Source organism: Herpailurus yagouaroundi, unplaced genomic scaffold (genome assembly GCF_014898765.1).
Source record: "Herpailurus yagouaroundi ecotype Mexico unplaced genomic scaffold, PumYag 139, whole genome shotgun sequence".
Taxonomy (NCBI): domain Eukaryota; kingdom Metazoa; phylum Chordata; class Mammalia; order Carnivora; family Felidae; genus Herpailurus; species Herpailurus yagouaroundi.
In genome coordinates this window covers 79,311,030-79,327,226 of record NW_024412394.1, presented here as the reverse complement: position 1 = coordinate 79,327,226, position 16,197 = coordinate 79,311,030, and the positions used below count along the sequence as shown (strand labels likewise).

Here is a 16,197-nt window from a genome sequence, read left to right as displayed (position 1 = left end):
TCCTATATCAAATCATCATGTTGTACACCTTAAACTTGTACAATATTATTGTCAATTATATCTCAATAAAAATGTGGAAATAAAAGAATGCATATGAAGCCAGCTACAACCAGTGGGTAGCAGTGGGTAGATGACTCGAGCATAATCTTGCAGATGATAGTATAAAACACATGCCTCAAATTATACATATTCATCAACTCCCATCAGTCATTATTTGAGGGCTGTCCCTGGGGTATGTTAATTCCCCAGCATGTCTTTCTTTTTTTTTTTTTGTAATTTTTTTTTAATTTACATCCAAGTTGTTGGCATATAGTGCAACAATGATTTCAGAAGTACATTTCTTAATGCCCCTTACCCATTTAGCCCATCTCCCCTCCCACAAACCCTCTAGTAACCCTCTGTTTGTTCTCCATGTTTAAGAGTCTCTTATGTTTTGTCCCCCTCCCTGTTTTTATATTATTTTTGCTTCCCTTTCCTTGTGTTCATCTGTTCTCTGTCTTAAAGTCCTATGAGTGAAGTTACATATTTGTCTTTCTCTGTTAATTTCACTTAGCATAATACCCTCCAGTTCCATCCACATAGTTGCAAATGGCAAGATTTCATTCTTTTTGATTGCTGAATAATACTCCATTGTGTGTGTGTGTGAGTGTGTGTGTGTGTGCGCGTGTGTGTGTGTGTGTGTGTGTGTGTGTGTGTATACCACATCTTCTTTATCCATTCATCCATCAATGGACATTTGGACTATTTCCATACTTTGGCTATTGTTGATAGTGCTGCCATAAACATTGGGGGCATGTGCCCGTTTGAAACAGCACACCTGTATCCTTGGATAAATACCTAGTAGTGCAGTTGCTGGGTCATAGGGTATTTCTATTTTTAATTTTTTGAGGAACCTCCATATTGTTTTACAGAGTGGCTGCACCAGTTTGCATTCCCACCAGCAGTGCAAAAGAGATCCTCTTTCTCCACATCCTCACCAACATCTGTTGTTGCCTGGGTTGTTAATGTTAACCATTCTGACAGGTGTGAGGTAGTATCTCATTGTGGTTTTGATTTGTATTTCTCTGATGATGAATGATGTTGAGCATTTTTTCATGTGTGAGCTGGCCATCTGGATGTCTTCTTTGGAGAAGTATCTAGTCATGTCTTTTGCCCATTTCTTCATAAGATTATTTGTTTTTTGGGTGTTGAGTTTGATCAGTTCTTCATAGATTTTGGATACTAACCCTTTATCTGATATGTTGTTTGCAAATATCTTCTCCCATTCCATCGGTTGCGTTTTAGTTTTGCTGATTGTTTCCTTTGCTGTGCAGAAGCTTTTTATTTTGATGACGTCCCAGTAGTTCATTCTTGCTTTTGTTTCCCTTGCCTTGGGTGACATGTTGAGTAAGAAGTTGCTGTGGCCAAGGTCAAAGAGGTTTTTGCCTGCTTTCTCCTTGAGGATTTTGATGGCTTCCTGTCTTACATTGAGGTCTTTCAACCATTTTGAGTTGATTTTTGTGTATGGTGTAAGAAAGTGGTCCAGGTTCATTCTTCTGCATGTTGTTGTCCAGATTTCCCAACACCACTTGCTGAAGAGACTGTTTTTATCCCATTGGATATTCTTTCCTGCTTTGTCAAAGATTAGTTGGCCACATGTTTGTGGGTCCATTTCTGGGTTCTCTATTCTGTTCCATTGATCTGAGTGTCTGCTCTTGTGCCAGTACCATATTGTCTTGATGATTACAGCTTTGTAGTATAAAGTCTGGGATTGTGATGCCTCCTGCTTTGGTTTTCTTTTTCAAGATTGCTTTGACTATTCGGGGTCTTTTCTGGTTCCCTACAAATTTTAGGATGGTTTGTTCTAGGTCTGTGAATAATGCTGGTGTTATTTTGATGGGGATTGCATTGAATATGTAGGTTGCTTTGGGTAGTATTGACATTTTAACAATATTTATTCATCCTATCCAGGAGCATGGAATATTTTTCCATTTTTTTTGTGTCTTCTTTAACTTCTTTCATAAGCTTTCTATAGTTTTCAGTGTATAGATTTTCACCTCTTTGGTTAGATTTATTCCTAAGTATTTTATGGATTTTGGTGCAATTGTAAATGGAATCAATTCCTTGATTTCTCTTTCTGTTGCCTCACTGTTGGTGCATTGATTTTATATCCTGCAATTTTGCTGAATTCATGAAGTTTTTTGGTGGAATCTTTTGGGTTTTCCATAGAGAGTATCATGTCATCTGCAAAGAGTGAAAATTTGACCTCCTCCTGGCCAATTTGCATGCCTTTTATTTCTTTATGTTGTCTGATGGCTGAGGCTAAGACTTCCAATACTATGTTGAATAACAGTGGTGAGACTTGTCTTGTTCCTGACTTTAGAGGGAAAGCTCTAAGTTTTTCCCCATTGAGGAGGATATTAATGTTGGGTCTTTAATATATGGCTTTTATGATCTTGAGGTATGATCCTTGTATCCCTACTTTCTTGAGGGGTTTTATCAGGAAAGGATGCTGTATTTTGTCAAATGCTTTCTCTGCATCTGTTGAGAGGATCATATGGTTCTTGTCCTTTCTTTTATTGGTGTGATGAATCACATTAATTGTTTCGTGGACGTTGCACCAGCCCTGCATCCCAGGTGTAAATCCCACTTGGTCGTGGTGAATAATTTTTTTAATGTATTGTTGCATCCAGTTGACTAATATCTTGTTGAGAGTTTTTGCATCCATGTTCATCAGGGAAATTGGTCTGTAGTTCTCCTTTTTAGTGGGGTCTCTGGTTTGGGAATCAAGGTAATGCTGGCTTCATAGAAAGAGTTTGGAAGTTTTCCTTCCATTTCTATTTTTGGGAACAGCTTCAAGAGAATAGGTGTTAACTCTTCCTTAAATGTTTTCTAGAATTCCCCTGGAAAACATTCTTGCCCTGGACTCTTGTTTTTTGGCAGTTTTTTATTACTAATTCGATTTCCTTACTGGTTATAGGTCTTGCTCAAATTTTCTATTTCTTCATGTTTCCATTTTGGCAGTGTATATGTTTCTAGAAATTTTTCAATTTCTTCCAGATTGCCCATTTTATTGGCGTATAATTGCTCATAGTATTTTCTTATTGTTGTTTGTATTTCTGCTGTGTTGGTTGTGATCTCTCCTCTTTCATTCTTGATTCTATTATTTGGATCCTTTTCTTTTTCTTTTTATCAAACTGGGTGGTGGTGTATCAATTTTGTTAATTCTTTCAAAGAACCAGCTTCTGGTTTCATTGATCTGTTCTACTGGGTTTTTTTGGTTTCTATAGCATTAATCTTTATTATTATCTGTCTTCTGCTGGTTTGGCGTTTTATTTGCTATTCTTTTTCCAGACCTTTAAGGTGTAGGTTAGGTTGTATATCTAAGACCTTTCTTCCTTCTTTAGGAAAGCCTGGATTGCTATATACTTTCCTCTTATGACCGCCTTTGCTGCGTCCCAGAGGTTTGGTGCTGTTGTGTTTTCATTTGCATTGACTTCCATGTACTTTTTAATTTCCTCTTTATCTTCTTGGTTAGCCCATTCATTCTTTAGTAGGATGTTCTTTAGTCTCCAAGTACTTGTTACCTTTCCAAATTTTTTCTTGTGGTTGATTTTGAGTTTCATAATGTTGTGGTCTAAAAATATGCACAGTATGATCTTGATCTTTTTGTACTTGTTGAGGGCTGATTTGTGTCCCAGTATGTTTTCTATTCTGGAGAACGTTCCATGTACACTGGAGACGAATGTATATTCCACTGCTTTAGGATGAAATGTTCTGAATATATCTGTTAAGTCCATCTGGTCCAGTGTGTCATTCAAAGCCATTGTTTCCTTGTTGATTTTTTGATTAGATGATCTGTCCATTGCTATAAGTGGAGTGTCGAAGTCCCCTACTATTATGGTATTATTATCAATGAGTTTCTTTATGTTTGTGATTAATTGATTTATATATTTGGGTGCTCTCACATTTGGAGCATAAATGTTTATAATTGTTAGGTCTTCTTGGTGGATAGACCCCTTAATTATGATATAATGTCCTTCTTCATGTCTTGTTACAGTCTTTATTTTAAATTCTATATTGTCTAATATAAGTATGGCTAGTCCGGCTTTCTTTTGTCGACCATTAGCATGATAGATGGTTCTGATCCCCCTACTTTCAATCTGAAGGTGTCTTTAGTGGGTCTAAAGTGGGTCTCTTGTAAATAGCATATGGATGGATATTGTTTTCTTCTCCATTCTGTTACCCTATGCCTTTTGATTGAATCATTTAGTCCATTGATGTTGAAGGTGAGTACTGAAAGATATGAATTTATTGCCATTATGTTGTTTATAGAGTTGGAGTTTCTGGTCCTTTCTCTGGTGTTCCCTGGTCCTTTCTAGTCTTTGCTGTTTTTGGTATTTATTTATTTATTTATTTATTTATTTTGTTATTTTTTCATCTTTTCTCCCCTCAGAGAGTCCCCCTTAAAATTTCTTGTAGGGCTGGTTTAGTGCTCATGAACTCCTTTAATTTTTGTTTGTCTGGGAAACTGTTAATCTCTCTTATTTTGTTGTTTTTTTTTTTTAATTTTTTTTTCAACGTTTATTTATTTTTGGGACAGAGAGAGACAAAGCATGCATGGGGGAGGGTCAGAGAGAGAGGGAGACACAGAATCGGAAACAGGCTCCAGGCTCTGAGCCATCAGCCCAGAGCTCGACGCGGGGCTCGAACTCACGGACCGCGAGATCGTGACCTGGCTGAAGTCGGACGCTTAACCGACTGCGCCACCTAGGCGCCCCAATCTCTCTTATTTTGAATGATAGTCTTGCTGGATAAAGAATTCTTGGCTGCATATTTTTCTGATCCAGCACATTGAATATATCCTGCCACTCCTTTCTGGCCTGCCAAGTTTCTGTAGATAGGTCTTGCTGCAAACCTGATTAGTCTTCCCTTGTAGGTTAAGGACTTTATTCCCTTGCTGTTTTCATGATTATTTCCTTGCCTGAGTGTTTTGTGAATTTGACTATGATATGCCTTGTTGATGGTCGGTTTTTGTTGAATCTAATGGGAGTCCTCTGGGCTTCCTGGATTTTGATGTCTGTGTCTTTCCCCAGGTTAGGAAAGTTTTCTGCTATGATTTGCTCACATAATGTTTCTACCCCTTTTTCTCTCTCTTCATCTTCTGGAACCCCTATGATTCTAATGTTCTTTTTTGATGAGTCACTGATTCTTAAATCATGCTTTTTGCCTTAGTCTCCCTCTTTTTTTTTTTTTTTTTCTGCTTCATTGTTTTCCTTAAGTTTGTCCTCTATGTCACTGATTCTCTGTTCTGCCTCATCCATCCTTGCCGCCATGGCATCCATTTGAGATTGCAGGTCAGTTATAGCATTTTATTTCATCCTGCAGAAAGAGATTTCTTTTACTTATTTTACTCTTTTATCTCTGCAGAAAGAGATTCTAATCTGTTTTCAACCCCAGCTAGTATTCTTACTATTGTGATTCTAAATTCTGGTTCAGACAACTTGCTTTTATCTGTGTTGGTTAAGTCCCTGGCTGTCATTTCTTCTCTTTTGGGGTGAATTCCTTCATTTCATCATATTGAAGGGAGAAAAGGAATTAATGAGTTTAAAAAATTTAAATTAAAAAATTAAAAACAACACACACACACACACACACACACACACACAAAACAAATAAATGATGCTAGATCCTAGGTGTGTTTTGGTCTGGGTGTTGAAAGGGGCTTGATAGATTAGAGAAAGAAAGGGAAAGGAAAAAAAAAGGAAATCGTTTGAAAATTTGAAAAATGAATACACTGTAATAGAATAAAATGAAGTGATGGAAGTTTAATAGAATTTGGAAAAATTACACAAAAGTAAAAAATATAGTAGAAAAAAGGCATGATAAATATTTTTAATAAAAATTGAAAATAAAAATATATGTTTTCCTGCATTCAAGAAAAAGAAAAAAAAAACAAAAAAGAGAAAAAAAAGAAAATTGAATAGATGGACCAGTGAACAGCCTGAAATACATTTGAAATTACTTTGTTTTCCCCTAGAAGTCAAACTATGAAGCACTTTATAGTCTGTAAACTAAGTAGGCGGAGAGATTTGTGTTCCTGAAGAGCGGTTGGCTCAGTTGGGCAGGGCCTAATGTAATGGCTCCATTCTCCACTAGATGGTGCTGCCTACCTTACTGGTGTGGATTGTTGTGACACTTGTAGGTGTGTATGCGCATGTGTGGGAGGGGTGAAAATGGCATCACCCAGCTACCCAGTCTCTAGTATCAGAACTCTGTTCTCCCCAATCAGCACCTGTCCTGTCTTCGGCTTCCATCCACTCCCCGCTTATATACTGTCCGTGACCAAGCCCCAGGCAGCACCTCCCTCCTGAGTTCTATCTCAGATGTGGCTGTGTTTCCCGACCCCTTATCTCTGAGGGACTGTGGCTTTGACCCTTTCTGCCCTCTGAAGGAGGGTCTCACCGGGCAATGGCTGGATGCCAGCTGCAGCCAGGAATGCTCGCAGGACCACGCTGCTGCTGCTGCCCAGAGATTGCGGCCAGGTGCCGGCCCACCCCAGAAAAAGTTCATGCGATTGTGTAGCAGCAGCATTTCAAGGATTATGGAAAATCACAACACACATTTGGCACCAGGCTTCACCCCCAACGACCTTGTGCCAGTACCAGAGAATGTTGTTCTCCCAGGCCCACTGGGATCTTTCCTGTTTGGGGCCACACAGACTCTACCGGATGTCCTCCCAACAGGGGAACAGCCTCTTCCCCTGTGGCCCGAAGAATCCCAGACTCCACTGTGCTCCTGGGGATTCTCCCTTCTCACCAGACACTGCCAGGTATCAAGCTGCAGAGTTTCAGACTCTGCATTCCCCCTGTTTATAGAGTCTTAATGGAATTTAAACCTTCTCCTTTCTCCTTTCTCCCTTTTTAGTTCAGTCCCTACTCCTGTTTTCACTTTTCACTTTATCTCTAGCTGCTTTTGGAGGGGGGGTGCTTTTCCCGTACTCTCCCCCTCCCTCTGTCCTCTCTCCACAAGCAAAAACAGCTCACTCCCTGCCCTCTGTGGCTTCTCTCTCCCCCAGTTCACCTCTCCGCATCGTGTACCTGCTGAGTTCTGTGGTTCAGGTTGTGCAGATTGTTGTGTTAATCCTAAAATCAGTTTTCTAGGTATGCAGCATGGTTTAGTGTTGATCTGGCTGTATTTCATGGACACGAGACACAAAAAACCTTCCATGCTGTTCAGTTCCCCAGCATTTCTGACCTGAAGCACACACTTGGAAAGAAATGCCTTTTGTATCCCAGAAAAAGTCCAGACAAAGAAATACAGAGGTCACCCACTGAAAGTCACCTGAATACACCAAACTGGTACAATACAAGGAATGTAAGGAAGACAACAGTAGCATCCACTATAACCAGGAAGGGCACAGTGAAATTATACCTCTATTCCTTGCTAAGAATGATGTAATTTGCTACAATTATTTTAAAAAGACAGCTAACTATATATCAAGAGCCTTAGAAATGTTGGTACTAAGTGCAACTCCATAAAAATAATTATATTCATCACAGTATTATTTATAATGTTGATAAATAAGAAATAATTTAAGGGGCACCTGGGTGGCTCAGTGGGTTAAGCGTCCAACTTCCACTCAGGTGCCATATGTGAGTTTGTGCTGACAGCTCAGAGCCTGGAGCCTGCTTCAGATTCTGTGTTTCCCTCTCTTTCTGCCCCTTCCCCGCTTGTGCTCTGTCTCTCATTCTCTCAAAAATAAATAAACATTAAAAAAAGAAATAATTTAAATGTCCAACAATATAAGACTTGTTAGGAAAGTTATTTATGTCTGATAGATGAAATGTTGCCATTAAAGCTGAAAATTATAGATTATATAGCTATATGAGAAAATGTTTTTGAGGGAGGAAGAAAGCAAGAAAAAGAAAGAAGAAAGATGAGATGGAATATTTAAAAATGATAGTAACATTATTGTCCTAGGGGTTGGGCTTATGTAGTTACATCTTTTTAATGCTGAAAATAACATGTTTTTAAAGCAACATAAGCATTGCTTTTGAATATTATCCAAAAATTTTAATATCTGCTTTCTATATATATCTTCTGAGGTTCTATATACAATCTCATCTTTCCAAAACAAAAATCTCATGAAATAGTTGAGTTTAGTATTAATGTATTTATTTTACAGATGAGGAAATTAAATCCCAGAAATGGTCAGATGGCTGGAAAGTGATGGAACTGTGATTAGACTATATTTCTTGACTCCTGGCCTAGTTCTCTTTATGACAGTGGTACATGTCTGTTATTTCCATGTCTTTTTATTTTCAAGAATCTCCTCATCTTCTCATCATCAAGAGTGCATAATAGACCTAAGCCTGACTAGTGAGAGCCAGTGACTCTAGTCACTGATAAAGAACTGGTCATGTGACCCAAGTTAGGACAATCAAAGATAGCCCAGGACTTTTGATGGCTTCTTCCACCAAGGGTACTAAACTGCTAGAAAATTGACAAGCCTGGAGTTTCCCATGCTCATTTTTCTCAGCTCATAAGAGAGTCTGCCTAAGAGTGGAGGAAAATAGAGCTAGAAATGGAAAGAAACCAATTTCTTATGACCTTGTTAAAGCACTCCACTATTTGATTTGAATCTGGCCATGTCTCAAGCCAAGGTCTACCCTTGGCCTTTTCAGGTTTGTGAACTAATAAATACTTGTTTTTCCTTTGAATTAAGATAATTAGATTGAGGTTGCTGTCATCATCACTAAAAATATCCTGGCTAATGTGGAAGTTAGTTGTTGTCACTGACAAATATTAAAAATGTTGTGTTGGCCAAGCCAAGGTAGACTGCAGGGTAATGAATGTTCTCTAGCTAGAATGCAATCCATCTGTGCTATGAAGTAGCAAAGCAGATAATTAAACTGCTACCTGTCATATCTTTGGACTCAGGTTATGTGTCTACTGAGGTTAGAACTTGAGGGAATTTGGTAAAAACATGTCAGGATCCTGGAATATTATAGCCAGTTCTCAATACTTTAATCTTGACTGTTTAAAAGTGAAGAAGGAGGAGGAGAAGGAGGAGAAAACACAATCTTGTTCTATGGCTCATATAACAACCCAGGACAGCTGAGATTCAAGTAGCTCTGTGCATGAAAAACTGAAAAAGTCAAATGTTTCACCCCAAGAAAAAGTTACTGCATGGAAAGCCAAGGAGTCTGACAACAACATTGTAGATAAAAAGAGGATCTACGAGAAGCTACAAAATGATTTCCCAGGCCCATCCAAGAACCTCAACTGCTACTCCCTGCCTGAAGAAGGTATTAGGTAGGAAGTTTTCAGGTGAAAATGACAGAAACACCAGTCCAATTATCTTAATTAAAAGATAGTGGAAAGTGTTTTCCCAGTCATACCACCTAGAGATATGAAGAGAATTAATTATGACTTCCAATCCTAACCAGTTGTTCTTTACCATTATAAACCTCTAAGCTAAGAGTTGGAAGGTGAGTAGAGCATTGCAGCCTACTGCTAAGAAATAGAAACTACAGACTCAGATTTCTCTTGAAATTATGACTCAACATGATCTCAGTTTCCAGTTACTAGTCTACAGCATTGACCAAATGCAAATTAACTGGATGCCTACCAAGGTTTTAATGTTTCCCTTTTAGAAAAACCCCAAACCTGGCAAGCAAATGCTCGTAAGTACTTAACCCATAAGCATTCCCTCAACCACCAAAACTTCACCAATAGGAAGTGTGTTGCTAACATATGGCAGCCATCAAAAACAGATCTCAAATGGGGGCGCCTGGGTGGCGCAGTCGGTTGAGTTTCCGACTTCAGCCAGGTCACGGTCTCGCGGTCCGTGAGTTCGAGCCCCGCGTCAGGCTCTGGGCTGATGGCTCAGAGCCTGGAGCCTGTTTCCGATTCTGTGTCTCCCTCTCTCTCTGCCCCTCCCCCGTTCATGCTCTGTCTCTCTCTGTCCCAAAAATAAATAAATAAAAAACGTTGAAAAAAAAAATAAAAAATAAAAAAAAAAAACAGATCTCAAATGTACCCAGAAGAAAATAACTGTCAAGTAAAATCCACTGTAATGCAGATTCCTGACCAAAGGACCCACTGTCCTGGGCAGTAAGAATTTGCAATCCTTAATGAGTAGAACAACTGTTTATTTACTTTTTCCCTCTTCTCATTTTCAAATGAGAATTTTTTTGAATTCATCCTTTATTTACTCCACCATCGTCTATTACATTTGCTGTAGGTGGTTAAACAAATATATCATCAGTCATATACTGCTGGATAATAAGAAGCTATGTCTGAGACTAACAGTTACAAAGCAAAGATCTTGATCTAGAGTAATAAGATAACTTTACAACACTCATTTGACTCTTTAGACAGGAGGTGACTGCAGTATTTGTTGTGCATAAAATAGTTGTTTTTTGTTACATGGGAGCAATGTATGTATAAAAATAAATGTTGAAGTCTATAAATTAAAAGAAAGTGTACGTGTTTGCGGGAAAACTGCTATCGTGGAGATGTATTGATTTTACCCATCAAGCATCCTTGGCAACAGAATCCCTCTTTTTCTTATTGACCCTTCTATTTTCAATGCATGATATTTGGATGGGCTGCCCCAGATCTAGGAGTATGCTCTGACCTTATTCACAATCAGAATAAACAATTACTGCTTAAGAGATGGCACATGACCCAAGTCAGGTCAGCTAAATTAGGCTGAAGATTTTTGCTAAAAAGTATTGGGAAAAGAGTACTCTTTTTCCACTGGTGTTGGCAAGTTGGTCGAATATAAGCCTGGAACTACCAATGCTCATCTTTGGCACCAATTAGAGAGCTTTGAGGGTGAAACCACCCAAGTAAAATCCACTATGTGCAGGTGCAGAGAGAGAGGGAGACTTTTGATAACATTTTGTGAGCACCTAAATTTGGCCATGCCCAAAGCCCATATATACAACCTGCATTTCTAAGTTATTTGAGCCATTAAATTCCATTTTCTCCTTCAGTAAGTTCAAGATGTATTTCTGAAAGTATGAAATCACCTAGGTTATGTATAGTCTTACCATTCTCTTCAATAATCAAACTGTTAATTTCTAAATCTTTCTGATATTTAATATTTGTTAAATTTCTCAAGAAAGAAAACTTGCACAGGAAAACTTCCTAATTCCTTAAAACTCACTTAGTTGTCTTAAGATTATGAAGATTTGAAGAAATTCAGAGCTTGGATGTCATGTGTGGTTCAGCCATAGAAGCAGAGTCACTATGAGTGCTGCAGGATAAGGAATGTATTGTAGGAAGTAAACCTCACACAGTTGTGGGAAGAGCTAGGGAATCGACAGTAGGAGAACCTAAGAAGGAGTCTCTAGTGAGTTCTCCTGAAGCACCTGTGCAAGTAAAACTGTCCATAATTTCAAGGAATTCTGAGAAGACCAGCATATCTAGCCACCAAAGTGGGACTATGGCGGGGGCGGGGGGGGGGGAGGTCTATGAAATGTGTCTGTCAAAGTACAGCCATGCATCTGGTGATAAGCCTGGAACTGATCTTAATCAGGAGGACCAAGAGTTGGGAAGAAAAGTTCCTCTCTGTCACTTTAACTGACCTCAGATCTCCAGAAAATAAAGGTTGCTGTTTCACACTTGTGCCTTCCAAATCTGATGCAAGTTCTCTTTTGGTCAACTTTAATTTGTAATCTTATAGCAAAGAGAATTCTGGGAAATGTGGTTCTTAGCTTAATCAAGTTGACACAGCACAATCTTTTCTCTCCTAGTCAACCTGTCATCAGTGCATACCTCTTTTAACCATATTCCATATAAAGTAAAAGAAAAACCATGCTTCTGCCTAACATCGTGCAACTATCTCTTGCTTACTGAAAATACACTATTCCTCTCCCCAAAGAAGTATATGTAAGATACCACCTTAGAGTGATTTCTTCTCCACACTCCCTTTTTGATGTCCTGCAACTAAACACTGAGACATCAGTTAACCACTATCTTCTTTAGGAAAAGGAAATAAGAAAGGAAAATGATCAGTTAGTATAGATAAAACTAAATTCATGGCAAAATAAGGAAGAAATACTCACAACTATAATACTCCTTATTTCACTAACTGATCATATAATAATAGCTGATATTATCACCTTCTTCACTAGCCATTCCATAATCTCTTTTCTCTCAGTAAGCATCTCAGTTGCTGGTAGTTTCTTTTGAGTCAGATTATCAAAACTTTAATTTTGAAATAGTCTGTATGTACATTTACCTGTTCTGCCTCTACTGATTAGTTATAATTTTTCATTAAATTTTATCATAGGCCATAAAAATACTATGAGACACCTCAAAGAATCCCAAAATGAAGTAACCCAATTTTCTCTTAATAGTCAGAATCAATCACTCCAATAGTATAGTAATCCCCCCTTTTGCCAATTGGTTAGGTGGCCCGAGGAACCCACAGTGGCCAATTAGTCTCAACAGTCAGTTTAGTGAAACCATTGCTACGTCCCCTAGGGAAAGTATCCCTCCCTTGTGAACTAAGATCTCCAAACCAGAAAAGTCAAAAGGTACAGAAATAAGAAGAAAAATGTTCATAGACATTCCTATTTCTGTCCCTTGAATCTTAGCATGGGAAAAATACTACTGTATTTTGGACTCAGATTCAAATAATATACCTAGTCCTGGAAGACATGACTTCAGTCCACAAAGTTGCTATCCAGCTGGCACCACAGCTGAATTTTCATACAGTTACTCAACAGTTCAATCAGGCCAGCTGCTCCAGGGTGATAGGTAGCATGCTTAGTTCAGTGAATTCTATGAACACAAGCCCATTGCCACACTTCATTTGTTGTCAAATAAGTCCATTAGTCAGGGGTAATGCCGTGTGGAATTCTATGATGTCAAATAAGGCATTCCATAAGTCCAAGGGTGATGGTTTTGGCAGAAGCATTACAGATAGGAAAGGCAAATCCATATCCAGAGAAGTATCTATTCCAATGAAAATAAAACAGCATGATGGAAGTAGTTCAATATGATCATCCTGCCAGCAGGTGCCTGGCAAGACTACCAGACGAATGGTGCCATACCAGTGTATCAGATTTTGTTTGTTGGCAGGTTAGGCATTTGACAGCAGCTATGGCCAAATTAGCCTTGTGTTGCTGAGTCCATCCAAAACCTCCATTCTTGTTTCTGTGGCCACCTTCTATGTTTATTTGGAGAGGACAGCAGTAGCTGGGGATAGATCCTCACCAACATCCACAGAATAGCAACTTTTTACGTGATTATTAGACTGGTGTCACTCTTTGTTGACCATTGATATAGATCAAAAATATTTTCTTATGTGTAGACACAGAGACGTCTATCTACATATCTCTTCCCTAGACTATCTTCTAACCAATTTTCTGATTATGCTCCTTCCAAGTCTCTGACTGTTCTTCCAAATGTTAAGAATTGCATATGGATCAGGGTAGATGCACATCTTCAGCCATCTCTTCTTCTAGGAAGAAATGAACAACCATATGCACTGCTCTGAGTTCTGTCCATTGGAGGGATTTTCCTCACCACTGCTCTTTAGGGCTATCGCTGAGTGGAGCTGTAGCCCTGCAGCTTTCCTCTCTAGAGACATGCTAGCGTATTGTGCAGAACCACATGTAAACCAAATTGCAAATTTTGTTCTTCCTTAGTAGGTTGGTCTTAGGGAGCTCCCTATCAGGTCATAGGTAAGGTTGAAATGGAGGAAACAACATAGAAGAAATAGGGGCCATGGGCACCTGTGATGTTTGCTCTGCACTAACTTTTGCCTTCAAGACCTGCTTGATCCTGATCATGTGTATACAACTTTCATTTGATGATGAAGTGCTGCTATACATGCCCAATATTTTAGAGTGTTGCCAAATACCTGGTTCATGATAGGCAGCTCAGATGATTTGGTAACTTAGTGGTCCAGGATCAAGCTTTCATTTACTTATGACTTGCCCAGTAATAAGCCAGAAGCTGCTTTTCAAAAAGGAGGAGATTTTTTTTTTTACAGAGAATGCAAAGCTTTGCTCCAAAATTGTTAAAGCTCTGTGCTATGACGAACTTGTAGGGACTGCCAAAGTTTCCAAATAGTATTTCTACATATCTCTGACCCTTCAAGAGCCATAAGAACTGTTCCGTTATACGTCCCAAGTTATGGAGCAGCTTGTATGGCAGGCTAGATCCGATACAGAGACCTCTCTTTTTCTGGTTCTATTCAAAACTGGCAGGGGCACCTGGGTGGTTCAGTTGGTTGAGTGTCCAACTTCGGCTCAGGTCATGATCTCACAGTTTGTGAGTTTGAGCCCCACGTGAGGCTCTGTGCTGATAGCGCTAAGCCTGGAACCCACTTCGAGTTCTGTGTCTCCCTCTCTCTCTGCCCCTCCCCTGTTTACTCTCAGTCTCTCTCTCTCTCTCTCTCTCTCTCTCTCTCTCTCTCTCTCAAGTATAAATAAACATTAAAAAAAAACTGGCAGCCTTTGGAGATATTTGGTAAATAAGTTGGAATAACATATATTGCCTCCAAAAATCCAAAGAAGCCTACAGGGGTTTGTCTCTTTCTTAGTGTTAGAGGAGGCAGGTGCAATAACTTGCCCTTCATCTTCAAAGGGATACGTCAACATGCTCCAGACCACTAGATCTCTAGATATTTCACAACGGGGGCAAGTCTCTGAACTTTTGTGTGGTATTTCTATATTATACACGGTCTTACTTTCCAAGGTGGTGAGTTTTTCTCTTGTATGTTGTGATAAGATTAGCCTTCTGAAAAGTATCATTACAAATAAGGGAGAGCTAAGTGATAGTGAACAGGATCTTCAAACCAGCCATAAGTAATGTTCTGAAAGAAAGCAGAACGCTAAGATAAGAAGAAATGGAACCAAAGGCTAAAATCCTAATGGCAATTTGAAAGGAAAAGAGGGCCTGCAGGGTAGGAAACCACAAAATTAGGGTATGAAATTACTCCTCTCCTACCATCAAAAAGAGAACACCACATTCAGGAGGTGTTCTGCAGGTCCTTTATCTTCTTCTTTATATTTTTTCCTTGTTTTAAGCATTTGGTATCTCTTTCACGCCCAACCTAATGCTGAGTTTTATCAATTATCCCTGCCATAATCTATCAGTTTCCAATGCCTCCTTGCTGCCTATAATATAAAAAGCAAAAACCTCCTAACCAAAGGCTCCTTCAAATATGACTGCATCTATCCTTCCAGCCTCAGCTATTCTTAAGCCATGCTGCATTCCTCACGTCTTCTAAAATACATTGTATGTTTACACAACTACCAGTCTTTGCATGTACTGGTCCCTCTCCTGGAAATGGCCTCTCTCCTCCTCTTCTCCTGGATTGTTCAATTCAACCTCCAGATTTAACTCAAATATAATTTCTTCTTTGATTTCCCTTATTTCCCTGATTCCCTGAAACAAGTGGATCAGTCTCATCCCCAGGTTCCCCACAGCATTTGGATCATAATTGTTAGTGTGCTCACCACAAAAGATTGCTGTTTTTCTCTCTATAGGCCTATATCCACGAATAGAACAAAGAAGGAGCATATAAACATTTGCTCCACAAATGAAACAGATGGGTTTATTACTTTCTGGTTTGCCCAGATCCTACACTATAGAGCCCCATCTCTTCACCTACAATTTGCTGTTGATTTTATTTTAAATCTTTAAGACGAAATTTATTTTTCCAAAACAGCTATGTAAGCAATTACCTAAAATCATTAACAGAATGTTCCTTTGAAATGATTTGTGTAGAGGTCATTTAGAAGTCTAGTACTTACCGTCTAATTTGTAGATATTTTTGGTGGTCCACCTTTGCATGAGTCTCTATGTAAGAAAGAGAATTAAACAGTTAATTAAAAAGTTGATCTTTTTATAGTTCAATCTGCATTATGTACTTATCTCAACCAGAATGGTGGACAGAGCCCTTTATTAAAGTCTTTATTCTATAACATACTGTGTGACTGCTCTACTGCTCAGCTACCTTTCCACTGTAAAAAGAAGATAATTCTTGCCCATCTTACAGATTTCTTGAAGACAAAAGTTTGTTAAGTGAGTACAAATGTTAGTCAAATGCAAGCATTATGAGTATTTTAATGCCTAACAAACATATCAGTACATTTAGTGAGTACCCATGATTTGTGCATTCTATAATTTATTTAACATTATATCTTTACCAACCTGCACATGCCTGCACAAAATATAAACCTAATT

General features: G+C 38.8%; 1 protein-coding gene across 2 annotated transcripts in view; it reads right to left on the bottom strand.

Moving 5' to 3' along the window:
• PKIB (cAMP-dependent protein kinase inhibitor beta) overlaps positions 1-15,795 on the bottom strand; it is a 155,363-nt gene extending 139,568 nt beyond the window's left edge. Inside the window, exon 1 of one of the 2 annotated variants that reach the window (XM_040474526.1) lies at positions 15,765-15,795. The gene's annotated coding sequence lies outside the window, so the exon portion shown is untranslated. The remainder of the gene's footprint in view (positions 1-15,764) is intronic. The other variant, XM_040474528.1, reaches the window with a different exon arrangement.
• Positions 15,796-16,197: the final 402 nt, after the last annotated feature.